Source organism: Pelodiscus sinensis, chromosome 9 (assembly GCF_052426305.1).
Source record: "Pelodiscus sinensis isolate ZL-2025 chromosome 9, ASM5242630v1, whole genome shotgun sequence".
Taxonomy (NCBI): domain Eukaryota; kingdom Metazoa; phylum Chordata; order Testudines; family Trionychidae; genus Pelodiscus; species Pelodiscus sinensis.
The window spans coordinates 45,282,507-45,304,694 of record NC_143060.1 but is presented as its reverse complement, the minus strand read 5'-3'; the positions used below and the strand labels follow the sequence as shown (position 1 = coordinate 45,304,694).

At 43.0% G+C, this 22,188-nt stretch overlaps 1 long non-coding RNA gene across 1 annotated transcript in view; it reads right to left on the bottom strand.

Annotated features, from left to right (window-relative positions):
- LOC102458603 (uncharacterized) overlaps positions 1-7,291 on the bottom strand; it is a 155,560-nt gene extending 148,269 nt beyond the window's left edge. The window contains exon 1 of the long non-coding RNA XR_016350271.1: positions 7,190-7,291. This is a non-coding gene — a long non-coding RNA (uncharacterized LOC102458603). The remainder of the gene's footprint in view (positions 1-7,189) is intronic.
- Positions 7,292-22,188: the final 14,897 nt, after the last annotated feature.

The following is a 22,188-nucleotide window of genomic DNA, read 5'->3' as shown; positions in this document are numbered from 1 at the left end:
ACAGTATGATAAAAGTCCTTCTGCACTGCTCTAATATATATCACCTTCTGCAAGCAGAAACCCTGTTTTACAATATACTTCTGGTAGGGTGACCAGACATTCCAATGTTAGGAGCTTTGTCTTATACAGGTAATTATCCTCCCCCCTTCCCCCGGCCGAGAAAAGAAGTGCCCTTGTTTTTTACACTTCGTAATTGGTCACCCTAACTTCTGAGAGCTGCGTCAGAGTTCTATAACCAAGGGAGTGGAGAGGAGGGATGGGCACCAGAGGGGAGAGGCAGAGCAGGTGGGTAGAGGGAGGTGTTAGGAAAGGGGATGTGAGGGGAACTAGAGCAGGAGTGGGCAGGGCCGGACTGAGCCACTCCAGTGCCCCAGGCAGACAGATTAATTGCATCTCGGGTTGGGGGATGGTGCATGCGTGGCCCCGCCCTCATGCCGGCACGTGGGGGAGGGTGCATGTGCAGTCCCACCTCTGCCTGGTGCGTGGGGGAGGGCACGCGGAGCTGGAGGCGGTAGGACGCACGTGCCCGGCCCGGCCTGGCCTGGCCCAGCCTGGCTACCACCACTGGCACGCAGCCCGAGGCTGCCTGGGGTGGGCCAAGCCTGGCTGTGCAGGGCCCTGCGGCCGCGGGGGGAAGGGCACTGCTGGCCAGCTCTGCGGGGGTTAACGCGGCTCCTGCCCCAGGCGGCTGCTGCAGGGTGGCCTCTGGGAACTGCTGCAGCCCATGATCCAGGAGCTGGGCACACGGCGCCTGATATCAGCTATAAGGGACATCAGGTGCCCCCCACAGGTTGGCGCCCCGGGCAGCTGCCCAGCTAGCCCATGCCTTAATCCGACCCTGGGAGTGGGCACAGGGGGGAGGGAAGGGCAGGCATCAGAGAAGATGGGAAGGGGACAAGTCTCAGGAGGGCTGAGGGGAGTGAGAAGGGCAGGAGCCAGGACAGCACAGGAAGGTGAGGGGTGGGGTGGCAGCAGCAGGCTCCAGGGGAGCAGATGGGGGACGATGGGAGACGTGGCAGCAGAGGGGAAAAGGGAGAGGTTTCTAACCTGGGAGCCACAGTGCCACACATCCGGACAAGCGCACATGCCCTCAACATTGGTGCACAGGACAAAACTCACTCCGCTCATGGATGGAAAATCTTAGAGGGAACTCTGCTCTCCACCCTGCAACACTCATCAATTCCATGTGCATCTTGTATCCAGATCCACTGAGCCTTCCACTTGCCCCTTTCCTAGCAGTTGTGGTTTGGCCATGCACCTCCCTCCTGAGCAGGTATTCAGAGACTTGTTCTGTGCCTTCTGGCTGCAGGGGTGGGGAAGCAAGTGGCCCCACAGGCTCCTGTTGTTGAGTGACTAGTCAGATGTGGAGACAGCCAACTTTAGTGGTTGGGTGACAGTGCTACACAGCACATTGCATGCTCCTCTGTCTGCATTACAGAGCCAGGGTGCTGAGTACTGTCCCGTGTTCCTCAGTACAGCATTCACTTTAGTGTTTGCTAAATCTGAATCCTGTCTCTTTTTCATTGTGAGCGACACTACAGACAAAAGGCTGATTCTATTAACCGAGGGCGCTTGGAAAACTTGAGGGTGCTCCCTGGTAAGGAGCAATTGTTGGGCTGAACAAGTCCGAAGACAAGAATAGTGCACAAAAGAGAAGATTGGTACAGTTAAATAATGGTGCACTATCAAAAAGAGCTTGTGAATTTGTGGATGGAGACAGAGCATTATTCTCTGTGTAATACATATACATGTACTTCCTCTACTTCCTGGAGGTGTGAATATTTGTAAATCACTTTGACATCTTCAGAAGGCAAGACATAGAACTCCAAAGTATTCATGAGTGCATATATATCCACTTAGATAATATATTCATCTGCATGTATTATTTATGAAGGTCTTTACTCCCTCCACATTTTAGTTCCCCTTAAAAGGCTATTTTGCCCTGCTCTCAATAATGAATCTAATTAACTGGCATTAAAATATTGCTGTTCCCTATGCCTCGTACAATAACTTTTGTCCATCTGCCTCTCTTTCCTGAGTCTGTGCACAAGGACCACTCCTTCCTATATTTCTGGAAAACTCTCCCGTGCATAGTAAACACCTTAATGCAGGGGTGGGCAAGATACCTTCTCGCAGGCTGGATCTGGCCCACCAAGTCACCAGATTTGCCCCACAGACACCCTGGTGGGACCCTGAGGCACACAGCAGCTGTGGATCTGAGTGCCAGGCTATTCTGTGTGCCTCTGGGCTTTGGAAGGAGTGGGAGGCTTTTTGTGATCTGCCTGCTCCCAGTCCAATCCTCAGCTCCTATTGGCTGAAAACAACTAGCCTATAGGAGCTGAGAGATTGGCCTGGCGTATGGGGAACAGTCTACAGTTTAAAGTGATCTGGAGCTGCAGCAGGCAGGGAGCCCAGCCTGCCTTGAGGTGGAGGGGTGGGGTGCTGCAGGGCTGATGGCCAGGAGACACTTAGATAAGTGCCTCCCAGCCAGAGCCTGCCTCTGGCATTTCAGTCCCTCCTGCACTCCAATTCCTTCCCCCAGGTCACCATCCAAATCCTCTATACCTCCCTCCCCTGGTTATAACTCCCTCCAGACCCTCCCTCCCCAAGCCAGAATCCTCTCCTGTACCCATACCCCTCCCTGATCCTACACCCCAAATCCCTGACCCAGGTCACACAACCCCCTCCTTCACCCAAACTCCCTTTCAGACCTCACACTATTTCCTACCCCCCAGTCTCTTATCTCCTGCACCCTTCTGCATCCTAGACCCCACACCTCCTCCACAGAAAGCACTTGACCACTTTAGAAAACCTTGGATTGGCCCCGCACCAAAAATTATTGCCCACCTCTGCCTTAATACATACATAATAACTAATAATTGTTAAGCACAAATGCTGTGATCAGAACTGTACAAGATGAATTGAAGAAATCCCCTATAGTCTGAGACAAAGATCTGACAAAAACACAGTGGGAGCCCCATAGGAATGTAACAGGTTAAATACATGTTTCTGTGTTCACACAAGCATAGCCCCCAAACAGAAGTGGATAGGTAATGGAAGGCAGAGCATTTGATAGGTCACCAAATTAAATCCAGTTTAAGGTAGTAGTGCAGAAACGTGGTCTGGTCGACTGGCTGTTTAATGGTATGGCTGAAATTAGTTTACTGCTCAGAGTCCATTTCCCAGTACAGTAAAACTCCGATAGTCCAGCATCCAACTGTTTGGCACTCCCGATACTCCAGAATCAAAATGCCAAGCACTCCTGACCAGCTGATTAAAAAGCCTGCCGCTCAGCACAGGTGCTGGGATCGTGTTACTGTATGGAGAAGAGCATTTTGCTTCAGCAAAGGGGAAAGGAGAGGGGACAGGCAGGAGGATCAGGTTCCAGCACGGAGGTGACCCGAAGAGGAAAGGGGAGGGGACAAGGAGGGAGATTCTGTCCTGGCCAGCTGTTAAGCCGTTCAGCTGTACCGGACCTCCCGATTCTCCGGCAAATCAGATAAACCGGCACCTCCTAGGTCCAAAAGGTGCCGGATTATTGGAAGTCTACTGTATCATGTGTCCATGTCAAATAGCATCAATCTCTGGTACTAATTCATGAGGTGACAGTCAGTTTGGGGATGTTTGTCTCCTACATCTTGACATAGCAAGGATGATGACTCAGGGATGATATAGACAGTGCATGGTCCTGCCATAAGGGATTTGATCTCGCAAGGTCCCTTCCAGTGCAAGTGTTCCATGATTCTGTGATCTCTGTATCTTCCTGTATGCCTCTTCCCTTTCAGTCTGTGAGACTAAGTCCATTCCAGGTAGCCATTAAGTGGCCAAGTAGTTGCCATCACTTTGTAATGCTGTGCCTATTGTTACCTAATCATGGGTCTGCTGTGAACCAGACTTCCAGATGATCTGGTAATTGGCTCCCATGCTTACAATCTCAGCAGAGATAGTGAGAGCTTGGATGCAAAAGCTGAGAAAAATGTCAGTTCTGTTCCCGGCCTCTTTCCCTTCACTGCTCTAGGATTAAACAGGTTGGTAAAGTAGTGGTAGTGGTGGTGCTTGTGACAGGGAGGAGTTTTCCCTGCTAAAACATGTGTGTTACTCATTCTAGGGATAAATAGGAAACTATCATCTCCAAGGTTTTTTATGAGATCTTCCACAGGTAATATATAATTTGAAAAAGGTAAAACAGGCAATAAATTCCAGTTTCTGGCTGGGTTATGCGGGTAAGGGATCAGAGGTTGATTTATTCTCAATTTGCGTACATCTTAATCATGCCGAGATTCAAAGGACTTCAGTGCTTTAGTAAGTAATACAATTACAAAGACTGGTGAGCTTTTATTTCCTTGGAAGGATGGCTTTCATAGAATAAAGAAAACTAGCCGTCTATTCGGCGCAATGTGCGTATTAGAATGTGTTTGGATACAGTCTCTATATTTGGTTGGATGTTTTCCATTAGAGACAAATGTCTACTTCACAATCTACTGCTTGAACTTGATGAGTCCAGCTATGTGTATTAGATTCCTGTCAGTCAATGGTGGATGTTGCAGAGACCAGGCAGAAGGAACAGTGTTACTAGTACTGTCCCCCAGTATGAAACAGACTCTGAATGGATGAAGAGAAGGACCATTGAATGGAATTCAGGAACACCAGGTAGATCAAGTGAGATGAAATGAAGACAGAGGGAAATACTTTGACACATTGAGACTTTCCAGCAGAAACCACTCAAATGAAATTTAAACCATGACAAAGCAGGGAAAACTAAAGTTTGTTGTATCTTTCCACATAAATACAATCTTAAGCACATGGTTAAATTACACAGATTAGACTTCAGTGTCTCACTCTTTGAGCTATACATTGGATTCATAGTATGAAATACACAGTTAGTTCAATTAGCAGTTTGAGACATGATGAATTAGGCCCCAAAAGGAGAAAGTTGTTAACTAAAAAGACTGACATGGCATTGTTTTCACCTTTGTTCTGAACACTCACTACTTCTCTATCTGCCTCTGCTCCCTTTCCCCAGTGGAGTTCAAAGATACACAATGAAGCCTTTTACTGAGTTGTATTTTTTCTATAAGAAGAATGAATTGGGCTTAAAAACAGGTGCTGGGACATGTAGGAAAGCAAATGTGTTTCCCTCTTGGCTGTTTAGTTGTCTGTAACAATGTCATAAATAAATAATGGTTTTGTATAGAAAAAAGTGGATGTTTATCAGATAAAATACATGCCAGTTAGGATAACTCTGAACAAAATGTTAACACAGATAAAACAGAAAAAACATGCTGCTGGCAAACAGTAGGCAAAAACAGCTTCAGCTAGGGAATTCCTTTTGTCAGCTACATAGAAATGGTGCCTGCACGGAGGTGTGATTTTTTTAAATAAAGACGTTTGTATTCAAATGAGAGCAATTTCAATGTTGCAATAGGGTAATGTACAATACATGGACCTGTATGAATGTTGCAAACATAGTATCATTAGTAGGATAATACTCTGGTGTGGTGATTTTCTTTTCATGAAGTTAGTTTTCAAATGAATATAAGGCCTGATTCAAAACCTGTTGTAGCCAAGGGAAAGCGTTCCATTGGGTTCAATGGACTTTGGATAGATGCTTGGTAAATGCAGATTAGCCAATCCTTGGAGAATGAAGGGATTCTTTATCTACAGAATTGTACTGCAGGGACAGTGGAACTAAATTGAAAAACAATGGACCAATGTGCTTCAGTTGTGCTTAGGAGGTACCAGTGCTAAATGAGGAGAGATCATCTCCTCTCCTCCCCCATTTATGAAGTAGGCATACTCCTCAGTAATTGGACTGAGATTGTCAACACATTGGTGACTGTTTTGAGGCTTACCTGCAGTCAGGAATTTTTGTCATTATAGATCTGAACTATGTCATGTCCTTTTGAAACATTTCCTTTTTGAAAATAGGGACTAGGATGAGCAATGGAAGATATGTAGCTCACAACTGATGTTTCATTAGTGCTTCTTAAGCCATTTATTTCCCACTGGCAACAATAAAGGAAGTTTTTATAGAGTTAGAAGAAAAAACATAATTCAAACAAATTGACTTCAGTGGGATTTGAGCATGTACTTAACATTAAGCATGTGCTCAACTATCCATAGAGGTACTTTCCTGAGCTGGAGCTGAAATTGGTCAGCTGTGACTGTATAAAAAACCAGATGCCATCCATTAGGAACTTATATTTGTAGCTTCTGTGTTTCCTTTCCTCCTGCTTACTGAGAGAAGTTTATGCTTTTGCTAGAGAGCTGAATATGGAAAACTATGGGAGCTTTCATTACAGACTGAAAATGCTCATTCTATTATTGTTTAATGGTTTCACATCAGGACACCGCAGAAAACAGAAAAATACTTGGAACGTGTTTAGTAATGATTTAAAATGGCTTAGAAGTTGGAGTGATATGTGTATTAGGATAAAGAATGAAACAGAACGAGGGAAAAGGAATAAAATGGTAGGCAGAATGAGAAAATACAGAGGCACCACTAAAAGCGTACTGACCAGCTAAATAGCTACAGAAAAGTTAATAGTCTGGTAAGAAGTGTACACTAGATAGGTAAAAGTCTGAAGAATGCAGTTATGTTCAACCATTTTCACTGGCTTTTGGGTAATCTGTACCATCCTGGGACATATTGATTTATGAACTAATTAGTTGTATAGAACAAAAATATTTATAGAAAGTATTTCTCTCAGCCAGCCCCCAAACCACCCAAACAAGAGGAAAATGGGTTTTGTATGTCAGAGAATTAAAGTCAATATATATTTATGAGGCCATTCAAAATTTAGAGTCTTTCACTATCAAGTTTCCAGTAAGCAGAAATATTCATGTATCAATACCTAATTGTGTCAGAAACCAAGGCATTTGGGAATAAATTTAATTCTATGGTTGCAAGAGACATTGTATATTAATTTAGAGGCTTATTATAGAAATGATTATATCAATATAAATAAATCCAACAAGGAAAAAAATCAAAGCGACAAATAATATATAGCAATCTCCTTTCTTCTGAAAAAATTGGTAGCATTTACTATTTTTTTTCTAATGTACAGAAACACTCTGCATTACAGGCAGTCCCCGACTTACGTGGATCCGACTTACGTCGGATCCCTAGATACGAACGGGGTGAGGCAACTCCCGCACATGCGCAGCAGCATTCCCGGGGCTCGCTCACCTGGGTCCTAGGATCCTCCTCCTTCTCGGGCCGGCTCTGACTGGGGTCCCGCAGAGCTGCCGGGCAGAGGAAAAGTGCCTCCCCATGCCCGCTGCCCCCCCCACCCCTTTGCCAGCAACAGGCTGCCCCCTCCCCTGAGCAACAGGCTGCCGAACAGCAGACAAAAGCAGCCTCTCCGCCCCTCCTCCCCCTATACATGCTGGGCTCCCTGGGCAAACAAAGACTCCACCAAAACAAACAAAGTGCTGGCCTCATTGTGTTAGCAAAAAAAGGACCCTCCTCCTAGAACCCTGGGTGGTGTGTGGAAATAAAGCTATTAGCTCAAAGCATGGTGCAGAGCTGTTTGGTATTTGATGAGTTACTCCTTTAGTCCTGAGTTTGTCACAGGGACAGAAATAGATGTGAAATCTTCTGAACAGGGGAACAGACAGCAAAACAAACATTAGAGGGGAGTTAACCTTTCCCTATGCTATCCAAAACTAAAAAAAATGTTTGGCTAGAGTTTCCCCTACAATATGTACCAATTCCGACTTACATACAAATTCAACTTAAGAACAAACCTACAGTCCCTATCTTGTACGTAACCCGGGGACTGCCTGTACTTTGGCTGTTACCCCATTTCTGAGTGGATGCAGTAACTGTGGATTACCCTTCAGCTTTAGATTCAGGATGGGATCCATCAAAAGAAGAATAAACTCACTTGTATGAAGTACATATCACAAGATGCTCTGAGCATTATTAGACTCCAAGCATTACAGGTTAAGATGATGTTATGGAAAGTGTACTGTAAAATAGATTTGGAGTAAGCTTATTTGAAGTAGTTCTTGGTTGTAAAACACTTGTAGATATTTAATTTTGTACTTATAAGCACTGTGCCCAATAGGGGAAAGAACTGAGTATCATGAGTCATGTGTTCTACTCCTGATTCCCCTCCTGACTCATTAGAATCATTGGGTTGGAAGAAACCTCAGAAGGCATTGAGTCCAATCTCCTGCTAAAAGCAGGACCAACCCTAACAAAATCATCCTTACCAGGGCTTTGTCAAGCTGGGATATAAAAACCTCTAGGGATGTGGATTCCACCGCTCTAACCCATTCCAGTGCTTCACCACCCTTCTAGTGAAATAGTTTTTCCTAATATCCAACCTAGTTCACCCCCACTGCAACTGAAGACCATTGCTCCTCGTTCTGCCATCTATCACCTCTGAGAACAGCATTTCTCCATCCTCTTTTGAACGCCCCTTGAAGGCTGCTATCAGATCCCCCTAACACTTCTCTTCTGTAAACTAAATACGCCCCAATCCTTCAGCCTCGCCTCAGAAATCATATGCAACAGCCCTGTGACGGAGTGCCTGCACCCCGCTCTAAGGCTGGAGGGAACACCGTGCTGTGGGGTGAGAGGGCTCAGCCATGGTGGCTTTGCTGCACATGCTCCCAGCCATCCAGGGCTATAAACGGCCCTGAGCTGGCACAAGGGGGAGCGGCTGGAAGGGGAGGAATGCGTATGCTGGCCAGGGAGTTGCCCTGGCTGGCTTCGAAGAGAGAGGTGCTGCTGTGCCAGCCTTCCCAGCCCTGGCAGGGGCCGCTGATGGGCCCAGAGCCACCGTGGTCGCAGGGAGTGTGGCTGTATACCGCGGCTGAGCAGACACCGGGAGAAACCCTGCGGATTCTAGAGCCGCTGCTGCCCCAGCATGTGAGATTGTCTCCCTGACCCTCCAACACCTGGGAGACGCCTGCACAGCCACCGGAGTCACTGCTGCCATGACTTCAGCCCCAACAAGGACTTTGTCACCCTCTGGGAGCCCTGCTCAATGGTGCCTGGGAGGTCGCCACTTTGCCCCCAACCCTAACGCACCAGACTGCGGCCACAGCGCTTGTCCTGACCACTACCAACCAGCGAGGCGCCTCCCATACCTACGGAGAGCTCTAAAGGGGAGGCAACGGAAGATCGGTAGGAAGTGGCCTGGGGGGGGGGGAGTGCTCATACATGTAGGGGTGTTGTGTTGCAGCCAACGACCCCACCAACTGGCCAGCGGACCATTTCCGTGCCCTAGAGCCCTGGACCGGGACTTGGTGGAGTGGGTGGGCCTGGGCCGCCATATCCCTACCTTTTCCTCTGTTACTTTGGAGTGGGTGTGAGATGGCTGAATGCCTGTGAAGACGACTCTGAACTGTGGACCTTGGCTGTGAGGGCTGTATATCTGTTTGTAGAGGGCCTGGGCCAAGGGCTTGGGCCATGAGGGCTGCATTTTCATTAATAAAGAGAGGACCCATCTCCCTTACACCTTACGGGCCCCGTGACAAGCCCCTACTCATTTTTGTTGCCCTTTTCCGAACTTTCTCCAATGCATCCACACCCTTGTCCTTGTTGAACCTCATCAGATTTCCTTTGACTCAATCCTCCAATTTATTTAGGTCACTCTGGACCCTATCCCTAATTTCCACTATATCTGCCTCTCCCCCTAACTCAGTATCATTTGAGAACTTGCTGAGAGTGCAATTCATCACTTCACCCAGGTCATTAATAAAGATGTTGAACAAAACTGGCCCCAGAACTGATCTTTGGGGTACACTGCTTGATTTTTATCACCAACCAGACATTGAGCTATTGATCACTACCTTTTTAGCCTGATGATCTAGCCAGCTTTCTCTCCACCTTACAGTACATTACTTCCTTAACTTGCTGACAAGAATACTGTGGGAGACCGTACCAAAAGCTTTTTTAAAGTCAAGGCACGGTCCATGGCCTTCCCAATGTCCACAGATCCAGTTATGTCATCATAGAAGGCAATCAGGTTGGTCAGGCATAAAATGCCCTTGGTGAATATATGTTGACTATTCCTTATCGCTTTCCTCTCTTTCAAGTGCTTCAAAATGGATTCCTTGAGGGTTCCCTCCTTGAGGAGGCTTAGAGGTCTGGAGTTCCCCAGATTCTCCTCCTTCTTTTTTTGAAAGATGGGTGCTACATTTGCCTTTTTTTCAATTGTCAGGGACCTTCTGCAATCCCAGAAGTTTTCAAAGATAATGACCAGTGGCTCTGTAATCCCATCAGCCAACACCCTGAGCCCCCTTGAGTGCATTAGCTCTGATCCCATGGATCTGTGTATGTCCAGCTTTTCTAAATAGTTCTTCACCTCATCTTTCTCCACTTAACATCTCATTACTTCACTTTCCCCATCCGTAATCTGACAACAATCTGTCTCTGCCTACCAGAAGCAGGGAAGCAAAAGATTTCTGTTAAGGCTGGTACTTGAACAACAATCTGCCCTCTTCTTTTCCAGGTGAAGACTTCTAGAGCAAACTAATAAATAAGGAGGGCAAAGAAAAGATTCAGAATGAAAGCTAGTAGTAAGAGGGTTGTAAGATGGGATAAGAGAAGACAAGAACAAATGTAATTACCCATAGATACTTTCTGTTATATATCCATCCTCTTCCATCCTACTTCACAATCGAGACACCAGATGTTGCAAGAAAAGAGAGTCGGGCTAACCATTCAGTGGTGCTTGGTGCAATGTTTGGTCAATAAATTACAGGTCTAATTGGTAATGCTAACTGTGGGCTGCGAATAACTGGCCGCAGAACTATCTCACAAGTGCTGCCCTATGAATCCACCTGGAAATTGGTGCTTTGAAATCTCACCAGCATACTAGAAGTTTGGACCAGCAATATATAAAGAGGCCCAACTCACAGGCGAGAAGTGTTGGGTCAATTACATCAGAGAAGCTCTGTCTTGACATCTGACCAGCAAACTACAGGTGCTTGGGAGGGCAGTTCCCCCTCCTCTGCTAACAGCACAGTGCAAGGTTTCCCTACTGTCCTTTCTTTGGTCTTGAGAGCCTCAGGTCTCCCAAAACTGCTCCTGCTCTTGCCTCTTCACTGGCTTCCATTGACTTCAGTAGGGCTAGGATATTACCAAGGGCGTAGCTTACAAACACGTACATTGGCAGGATAGTAATAGAGAGGTAGCCACAGTACGCTAAAATCTTTATGGCTGACTTAGAACAATGTTTCCTCAGATCCCGTCCCCTTTTGCCCCTCCTTTACTTACGCTACATCGATGACATGTTTATGATCTCGACCCATGGCCAAGAAACACTGGATGCATTCCACAGAGACATTAACAACCTACACCCCACCATGAGTCTCAGCCTGGACCGTTCAACACAAGAGATCCATTTCCTGGACACCACAGTACAAATCACTAATGGAAAATTAAATACTACTCTCTACAGAAAGCCCACTGACTGCTACACTTACCTACATGCCTCCAGCTTCCATCCAGGACACACCATACGATCCATCGTCTATAGTCAAGCCCTTAGGTACAACTGCATCTGCTCTAATCCCACTGACAGAGACCAGAAACTTCAAGATCTCTACCAAGCATTTGTAAATCTCAATTACCCACCGGGGGAAATAAAAAAACAAATTGAAAGAGCCAGACGAATACCCAGAAACCATCTACTTCAATATAGGCACAAGAAAACCAACAATAGAACACCACTTGTCATCACATATCGCCCCCAACTTAAACCCCTCCAATGCATTATCAATAACCTACAACCTATACTGGAACAGGATACTTAACTCTGAGAGGCTCTGGAGGACAGACCCATAGTCTCCTATAGACAACCACCTAACCTCAGGAAGATTCTTACCAACAACCACAGGACATACCACATTAATACCAACCCTGGAACTTTCCCTTGCAACAAACCCCGTTGACAACTTTGTCCACATATTTACTCTCGTGACACCATCACTGGACCTAACCATGTCAGTGATATGATCAAGAATGCATATTCCTGTTCATCCAGAAATATACTTTATGCCATCATGTGCCAACAGTGTCCTCCTGCTACGTATATTGGACAGACTTCTCAGACACTTCGCCAAAGAATTACTGCCCACACATCAGACATGGTCACAAGAAAAAAACAGTTGCTTTTCATTTCAACCTACCTGGACATAGTCTTAACGACCTTACTACATGCATCGTACTTCAAAGAAACTTTAACCCCAGATTACAGAGGGAAACTTCAGAACTTTCTTTCATGCTTAAATTTGACACTTTACGAATGGGCCTTAACAAAGATGCTAATTACCTTAACTGTTACAAAGATAGCTTCCCCTCTTATCACCCCTCTCATTTATCATTGACTCATAAATAGCTATTCCCTCCTTCCCTCTTCCTCATCCCACCTTCTGTACTAAATCTGATTTGTCAGTTTAATAATGTGTTCACTTTTTTCATTGTATTCCTTTGGTATATATGGTCATGCCAATTCTCTTCCAGAATATGATCTGAAGAAGTGGATCTGGCCCATGAAAGCTCATCACCTATTAAACCATCTTGTTAGTCTTTAAAGTGCTACATAGTTTTTCCTTTTGTTTATACATTGGCAGGAGTATTTGTGAATATAAATGTTATGCCATGCAGCCCTTCGTATGTTTTCAGCTGCTGCTCTGATCTTGTGTTTTACTGGCTGTTTTAATGTTTTTATGCTTTCTACATTGCTAATCTTAAAAAGCAGCTCATGAAATCTGGATCTATACCAGCCTGACACAATTCTGACTCATATAATTAAAACAACAGTTTAGGATGGTCTTTCTATTTCTGCTCAGTAGTGTCAGTAATGACGGTATTTTTGTGTTGTCTATAGAATATCAAAGAACCTGCCCATCCCAATTTTGTTTTGAGTTTAAAAAAGCCTTCAAATTGTTGACTGATTCATAGTTACAAAGAAGACAATTGCAGAACCAGATGTCAGGAGATCTATATTCTATAAATGGCTCTGCATCAGACTATGGACAACTTAATCTCCCTATACCACAGTTTCTCTAGACTATAAAATGAGGATTAATACTTTTTCCCTTCATAGGGTTAGAGCCCTGGTCAGCTACAGAATTGATATCTGCATCCACATCTGCAAAAGCAATTTGCATATATCCACTTCTGTGGATGCGGATATCCAGAGACATGAAGTGAATATCCATAAATTTGCAGGGCTCTGGATACAAAATTTATATCTGCATCTATGAAAATGAGCAGTGGATATCTGTATCCATAGATGCAGATACCCGTGGACATCTGCAAAGTGCAAGGATCTACATATGGCACCACACACTGGTGTTGGGTAAATTTAGTCATTAGCGTTCATGAAGTTTGTGAGAGGTTTCAAAGTACTATCTAGCCTCTGATGAACAAACCTCAAATTAGAAAGTTTTCTGTTTACTTTCTGCTTCTATATCTTATTTCACTTTCGTATTATGAAAGCTATCTCTTGAGACGACAGCTTGCTGATTGCAACTGTATTTTTAATTTATTCTTGGATGGAAGATGCTATGGATGTGAAAAACATGTTTAGCTCTTTTTGGATCCTCAGAGATGTAGTGATAAATCAAGTCTGAATGTTTCCATGAAATGTAGAGAAAAAACAGTTTTTGACATTTTGTGCACATAAATCTCTTAAAACCCAAATTAATTAATGGACAGGTTAGCAACCATGCAGTGGTTTTGTATAAAATTCGAGATTCTAGAATTGAGGAAAGCTTGTCAGCCACATGAGGAGGTAAACATGTACATGAGTAGATGGAAGTAACTTGAAAACAATTGCAAGATGGTAAAAAGTGCAGAGACACGTTTATATTTCTCTTCAGAAAGCCAAGTTTCTGAAACTAAGTTCATGAAAGAAACCTAGCTATAGATCAATTTGTTACATACTATGGTAGATCTAGCTATGGTTCATGACACCTGCATTACCTAACGTAAGACCCATTAAACCAATTTAATTCAAATGACCTTAGAAAATATTATCTGTCTAATTAGGAAATAAGAGAAAGAGGGGTATTTACTCATTAGTCATATTATGAACCACTTTATCTATAGTCACTTGACAATCCGTGAAAGTCAAATAAAGGAGATTCCTGAAAGATCCCAAAGGAGGAATGATATTCATAAAAATGGTTCATAGCTGCTCTTCTAGACATAGTTAATTAATGTAGAACAGAGGAATACATCTGGAGGACAATAATGCTAGTAGTGGAAATGCTACTGAAAATAATTTAAAGAAGAAAATGGGCATTTAGTAAAATAACCCCCAGGCTCTCCAATTTCAAATTCATGAACATACTTTTTGGATTTTGTTGGGAACTGCCTGGTTGGGAAATGCTCTTTTCTATCCTTTACTTTGAGTTTAGAGAGCAGGATTCTCCCCACAGCTGATACCATGTAGTGCGAGAAAAACAGCACGGAGAGCCATGCTTTACACAGTCATTAGAGAATTTCATCACTAGGAAGTTCCTACGTGTGTTAAGTTCCCTGCTGCAACACATCCTGGTCTTCTCTGGTAACAGTGGAAGATCAGGAACTCTCTCCACTCTGCACATCTGATACTAGAAAGTATCCAGAGTGAAATCTCAGCCCCACTGTAGTCAGTGCAAAATTGCTTTTCTTTCTCAAGGAGCGGTGCAAACAGTGAGCATCTACGGTGATGCAAGGCGGCCTTTTCAAAACTAGGTAGATTTTCTAATTGACCTTCAATAAAGCATCGGTGAGGCCTTAGGTTAGACCGGGAAGGGTAAACTTCAGGTAAAGTCCATATTAGTGAGGATCAGGGTGCTGTTCTCAGTTGGCTTTACTACTACATCTGTTTCTGCTCTGTCTGCACTGCCAGCCTTAATACCCAGTCACATGGTACTTCTTGCCTTGGTCTCCAGTTAAGGGATTTTTGCTCTGCTTCCCTGAAGAGAGGTGAGGGGGAAAGTAACTTGTTCGAGGAATAAATGTGCAGTTATTGAGGTTTCAATTGCGGGTCTTCAGTTCTAACATGTTGATTCCAGACCAGGCAGAAATAGTAAGTGTATGTCTGAAATGCCTAACCCTGTTCTCTCCATCTCCATGGAAAAAATTAATCTCCCTCCCCCCAGGTTAGTATTGCACTGTGGATAGGTACTGAACCATCCACATAGTTCATAAAATATTACAGACAGTTCCCCACATTGTCACATCAGTATTGATCAATTTTCATTTCATTGGTGAGGATAACAAAAGTCATGAGAGTACAGTGATACATTTTCCCCAATTAACTATTGGAATTTATGATGCTTAGAATATATGCATGTATTTGAAATATTAACTACATAGTGAATTATAGAAGAGAGTTAGCAATGATATTTATAAATTCCAGCATAAGCGCTAGTGGATTTTCTGATTACAGTAAAAGGGGGGTTTTGATGCTATTAATATATCATGAGTTTGAGTGCCAGTATAGCTGGATCTCTGCAGTTAAAAAGAATTTAGTTTATTTACTTTTGGCTTTTACAATTGAACTTGAGAGTAGAGAATCTATTATACTCTCCCAAGAATCTGCAAAGTGGGATTCGAACAGTCAGTTAAAACTAGATTTATAAGGTCAAAAGTCTGTAATCAAAAGTTGGTGCAAATCATAAAACACACAACACAAGATTTTCAGGACTAAAATACTAAGATCAGAGAACTGGAAAGAATTGACAGGAAATAGGAACAGACTCAGAATTGTTAAATCAAGTCTTAGACTTCTTTCCAATGAAATTTAGACATTTCTCTAGGATGAAATTTTAAACTACAGACATTTCTCTAGGATAAAATTCATTAAGGATGAATACAAAGTACTCCACCTAGGAAGGAACAATCAGCTGTACACATACAAAATAGGAAATGACTCTGTAGGAAAGAGAACTACAGAAAGGAATCTAGGGGTCATAGAAGATCACAAGCTAAATATGAATCGACAGAGTAACACTGTTGCAAAAAAAGTAAACTTCATTCTGGGATGTATTACCAGGAGTGTTGCAAGCAACAGACATTCTTTCACTCTATTATACACTGATTAGATCTCAACTGGAGTATTATGTCCAGTTTTGGGCACCATATTTCAGGAAAGATGTGGAGAAATTAGACATGCAACAGAGATTCAAGCACTAGAAACTATGACCTGTGAGGAAAGAGTGAAAGAACTGGGCTTGTTCAATCTGAAGAAGAAAAGACTGAGCGGGCGAGGGGGGAACAAAAGAGCTTTCAAGTACCTAAACATTTGTTACAAGGAGGAGGGAGAAAAATTATTCTCCTTAACCACTGATGATAGGACAAGGAGTCATGGGCTTAAATTGCAGCAAGGGAGGTTTAGGTTGGGCATTAGGAAAAACTTCCTAACTGTCAAGGTGATTTAGCACTGGAATAAATTGCCTAGGGAGGTTGTGGAATCTCCATTATTAGGAATTTTTAAGAGCAGGTTTGACAAGCATCTGTCAGGGGGCTAGAACGTCCACACTGCTTGTTTTTGCGCAAAAACCCCTAGCGCAAAAATGGATCGGCAGAAAATATGCAAATGAGATCATGACTCACGCAAATGAGTCCCTCATTAGCATATTTTTTCCCAAGAAAACTCGTCGTGTAAACGTAGCCCTAATGAATAGCACATTCGCTTCAGTGAGAGGTCTTGTTGAGTAAAGTGCTATAGGAATATTTGAATTTGAAATGACATGTCCCTTGCCCATATAGCAAGGGTGGGCAAAAATGTTTGATAGGGGGGCCATGTCAAGATTTTGGAAAGCAGTCTCAAGTTGCACTTTACTGTGGAGGAGGTACAAGGTCTAGGGTGGAGGTTGGGTGCAGAAGGGTGCATGGGGTAAGGGACTGGGGTGCAGGAGACAGTGTGAGGCCTGAGAGGGAGTTTGGGTGAAGGAGGGGGTTGTGTGACCTGGGTCAAGGGAGTTGGGGTGTAGGGCTAGGGAGGGATATGGGTTCAGGAGAGGATTCTGGCTTGGGGGAGGAGTTTAAAAGGGGGTACAGGGTCTAGGAGGGAGTTGTGACCTGGGGCAGAGGGTTTGGATGGTGACCTGGCGGAGGGAGTTGGAGTGTGGGAGGGGCAGGGATGACAGAGGCAGCCTTTGGCTAGGAGGTGCTTACCTAAGCATCTCCTGGACAGCAACCCTGCAACACCCCAAGGCAGGCTGGGCTCCCTGTCTGCTGCATCCCCAGACTGCTTAAAACTGCAGGCTGTTCCCTCCATGTGGCTCTCAGCTCTGGGAGAAGAAAGAGGCTTGCACTGGCCCCGTCCCTCCGGCCAATCTCTCAGCTCCTATTGGCTGGTTGTGTCCGGCCAATAGGAGCTGGTGATTGGGCTGGGTGAGGGGATATCACATGAAGCTTCCCCATGCTTCCAGAGCAGAGAGACACACAGAGCAGCCATGTGATTAAAACAGTGGCTGTTGCATGCCTGGGAGTCCTAGAACGGATTCGGCCCGTGAGACGTATCTTGCCCACCCCTGCTATATAGCTATTTTTACTTCCAAATATTTTTCATGATATGCTTGTTCAAGCTTGTAGAATCCAGAATAAGTTTCCTCATGGTTTGTTTGCTAGATAGAATAAAAATCAGTGTAGGGAGTGAGAATTATATTACATGAGAAATATAAAAAAATTAAACTGGAAAGTCTAAAGTGCTCATTCAACAAAAGTATGAAAATAATCTACAGTAGAATCATTGCCTTTGTTTTATAATTATAGCTCACTTTCATTACAAATGACGTGTTTCCAGTGTAGATAACATACTTTACCAGTGCATTGCAAACATTTGCTGATGCAGCATTTTGGAGCATGTAAATATCTAATCTAATCCAATCCACTCCACTCCACCTAGTGCTTTTGTTCTGCCCAGGACCATCAATTATGCACTCACTTCATTATCGGAGCTTCAGGGGGTAACTGAGTTAATCTGTACAGGATAAACTTAAAACACCAAAAATGGTCTGGTAGCACTTTATAGACTAACAAAACATGTAGATGGTATCATGAGCTTTCGTGGGCACAGCCCACTTCTTCAGATGTAAAACTCCGGTCATCTGAAGAAGTGGGCTGTGCCCGCAAAAGCACATGGTACAATCTACCTGTGGTATTAGTCTATAAAGTGCTACCAGACCTTTTATTTGTTTTTTAAGTTTATTCATTATCCCAGGACTTCTTCCATATGGCCTTCTATGACTGAAACTCTTCCTGATTTGGAGCAAATTGCATCTTCATTAATCCTTTCTTCAAATGCACTTTTTCACTGAGGGCCTGTATGTTTGTACTCCTTTGAAAGCATGTATTAGCTAAGTAGATAAGCAGAAAACACAACGGAGTCTACAAGGTACAGTGCTTAATCTTCACTTGTTTCTATTTACTGCATTATATCAGTCTTCTATGGTCATTTTTTAGATTGTAAAGTTTTTTGAATCAATGATCATGACATATTTGTCTTCAAAGAGCCTAACACATTTGGTTCTATGCACATAACAAACAGCAATCCCAATAATAGTGAAGTAACTGATATTGTGTGCTATTGTAAAAAAACAGAAGACAAACAAAAATCCCCAACAGCTTGCGGTAACCCAATGACATTGTGCCTTCCATTTCACTCAGGGACGTGCCACTGCTACAAAATGTTACAATTCCCTATCACATTATGTGAAAGTAATTTCCAGGTTCTTGAGCTTTCTAGTATGTAGCATTCTGAAAGTGATGATTAAACTGACTTATAAATTTATCAGAACTAGGCAATAAACCAGATTAGCAGCACCAGACTGTGTTGTGATGAGTGCATTTTAGCATTCACAAGTAATTCCACTCACAATTGTATACCTAAAATAAATTGCTATACCAAATATTAGTAGTTGGATTTTTATTTGTTAGCAAGAACAAACATGACTCAAATTATCTCTTACTGGTGAATAAACTCCATGCATAGATGAGTCTAGTTAATTCAGTGGTTTAATAAATCTAGAGTTCCAATGAGTCTATAACAAATCTGCATGGGACCTCTGAGGACTAGAATGGTGTTCCCAAGTTAGCTGAAAGATACGTAAAATAATACCCAGGTAGGATGGCGCCCTTTGATTACACATTTTGGAAAGGCATTTGTATGTTGTGGTGGTTTGCTTTATTCACTTAAATGAAGTATTTTCGTATGTGCGCCACCCATTACAATATATATTTCTTTCCCCCTTTTTGACTTGTTGCTACTGAAAGTTTGGGCTTTGAAGAGTAAAAATTGATGACTGAGTCTGGTATTGTCTTTTGGCGCAATCTGATGCAAGAAACGTACAAAGTTCTGCTTTTCTAAATGCGGGGGCACCAAAAATGGGGGATAACATTTTTGCTTGCAATCCTAAATCTCTTTAACTAGCATCCAAACCAAAAGCTCCAGGGTCATGCTGTCCAACATTTCCTGAGTCTTTCTTTCTCTCCCCTCCTTTTTCTCCCGATGGTCCTGTGCTAGACTAGGGATGGACAGTAAGCCAGAGGCAGTTTACCAGGGCTAGTCCCGGGCAAGCCACTAACGCTTTATTCACCTATGTGTCTGCAGGTCCCGCCATTTGTAGCTCCTGTTGGCTATGGGTTGCCATTCCCATCCCATAGGAGATGCAGGATGCTTCCTGCAGCTCCCATTGCCAAGGAACAGTGATCCACGGCCAACAGGTGAAAATGGCTGTAACTGTGGACATGTAGGTAAATAAAGTCCTGGTGGCCCATGAGGCTAGCCTTGGCAAACCATATCCACCCTGAGGACTACTTATTGCTCACCTCTGCGTTAGCCACACTGAACCTTACCCAGGGGCACAAAGCTCTCCAGTCACAAAGTCCAAAAATCCTGGACATATTGCTTTTGGATAAAGGATTGGGGCCTGCTTTTGGACTAATGATCCTCTGCATTTGCTTGATCAGAAAGAAGGCCCTGAATCAGTGTAAACTTAGGCTATTTTTTTTTATCAACAATCCTTTCCTTGTCTATAGGTCTCTGGAGGATCCAGTCTGAACTAGAATATGCACGCCTCTCCCAGGTAAGATCATTCTCTGGTGTTACATCCTGAATGAATTTGTGCAATAACCACCGCCTGCCTCTTCTCCCATGCCTCCCCCTCCCTGTTAGTTTCTGGAGGAGCTAGGCTCACCCTCCCCCATGGAATTACACAGCATTTGTGGCCCAAAATGCTATAATAGACCAAGAGCTCACAAAGATATTGCAAGAAGTTGCAACATCTATCACAATGGCTACTTGTGGACACTGAAAGATCACATGGTAACTTCTGCAGGATGAGTTTATTGTTTTGCCAATTTTCAATATGGAAAATACAGGATGGTAGCGCCCTAATTTCCTCATTGATGTCAATGGGAACTGAATTAAAGCAATACAGAGTGGTATGACAATCTTCTTGTGTTTGTGGATTATATTTTTATATTCTATCATGGCAGAACTAGTATTCAAAAATCTTCAGGTACTGCAGTTCCTTTACAGTGTGCAGTATGGCAAAAACAAAGAGGTTTGACAAAAATGGTGATTGAAAAGAAAATTCACTTTCCTTTGGACATGTACCTAAAATCCACATTTTATTAAAAGCAGGCTGACCTATATGATGAAATGCAGAAAATGCTATATAAATATATGAAAAGCTGTGTCATCCACGTTGTTTTAGATGATCAGACCTACATGAAATTGAAATGCAGATGAAGTGATTAAGATCAGATATTCATTATACTTCAGCATTGTCTGGCAGAATCCTGCATAATCAGACATGCACAACATGCTTCCTGAGCACTTTCACAAAGCCTTGACTGTATAATGACTGTTAAAGTGAATCTTTTCCAGTAAATACATGGTCTGCATTCGGCCTGGGCTAATAAACTTCAAGACAACTTAAATTCCACACTTTAATACTAGAAATCCATTTAATTATAAGTAATCTTCAGCTCTTTTTCACCTATATTTGCATTTATATTCCTGAGTGATTCTTCAATATAATTTTCTGTTTATTGTCTTGAGCATGCTTCTAATATAAATCTACAATTACATATGCCACTACACAGTCATACCTTTTATTTATCTCACCCTTGTTTTGTAAACTGAGAGACTGCAGGTGTGATTAGCAAACATTCCACAGGCGGGGCTGAGGTGGTAACTTTAACAAATGCTACCTGTTTACTTGTATTGTCATACTCCACATGGGCTTTTCTGGAAATAAAAACTGTAAAGCTATACTGTTCCCTCATGGAATATTTTCACAAGATTTCTGCCAGCAATTCCCCCCCCCCCCCCCCTCGGCCCACTGGAGGTGGAGAGGTGTTCAAGGAGGTATTTTCCAAATTCACTGCCTTGTCACCAGAGGGGAGTAGGTAGCTAAATAGAATCTATTACCCTTAGGATTTTGCCTGTGCTGTTTTTTTTCCATTCTAGGCTATCATATTGCTAAAAATTTACATTATGTATGTTGAAAAATCTGCTAAGAAATGAATATAAACGGTGCTGCTGCCTTTTGATTTTCCTTGTCTTTGAAACATTGCCATGGTTTTGGTTTGCCTGTACTTCTCTGTATCCATTGCTGTCACACTCAGTAATTGGCCTAATAAAAGTCAGAAACAGGAATTTATTACACCTCAGGCAATACTTAAAACAAACTTTTATTTGCTGGAGCAGCACTTTCTATCTACTTGTGTCTGTATATTTTGACACTCCCTCTAAATACTAAAACTGACTTTATTAAAAGTTATATCATTGAATTTTTTTTCTGTGTTGTGGTTGCCATTGCTGTTGCAGTTTCCAAGGCAGTCTAATACTTGAATATAAATAAGCATTTCCTTTTAATAGAGCTTTGAAAGGCACATTTAAGAAACGGCTATATTGACTTCATTACTTTCAATCCTCAAAAGTTGTATGCTAAGAAAATGTTCCTTAATACTTCGTAAATTAATCTTGGAATAATTCTGGGAATAACTAGAGTGAATACAGATTCAGTGTTTTATAAATTTTTCCTCAAACAAAATATCTATTTTTATTCAGAGTGGTTTGATAGAGAAGAAAACATCAGTCTGACTTCATTATGAACTAAATTCTGACATTGAATTTGTATTTAATCCACGGTAAAATGAGCAAGGAAAATAATTTTTAAAATTGTCTTAAGAAATTGCAATACAAATTCCTGAAA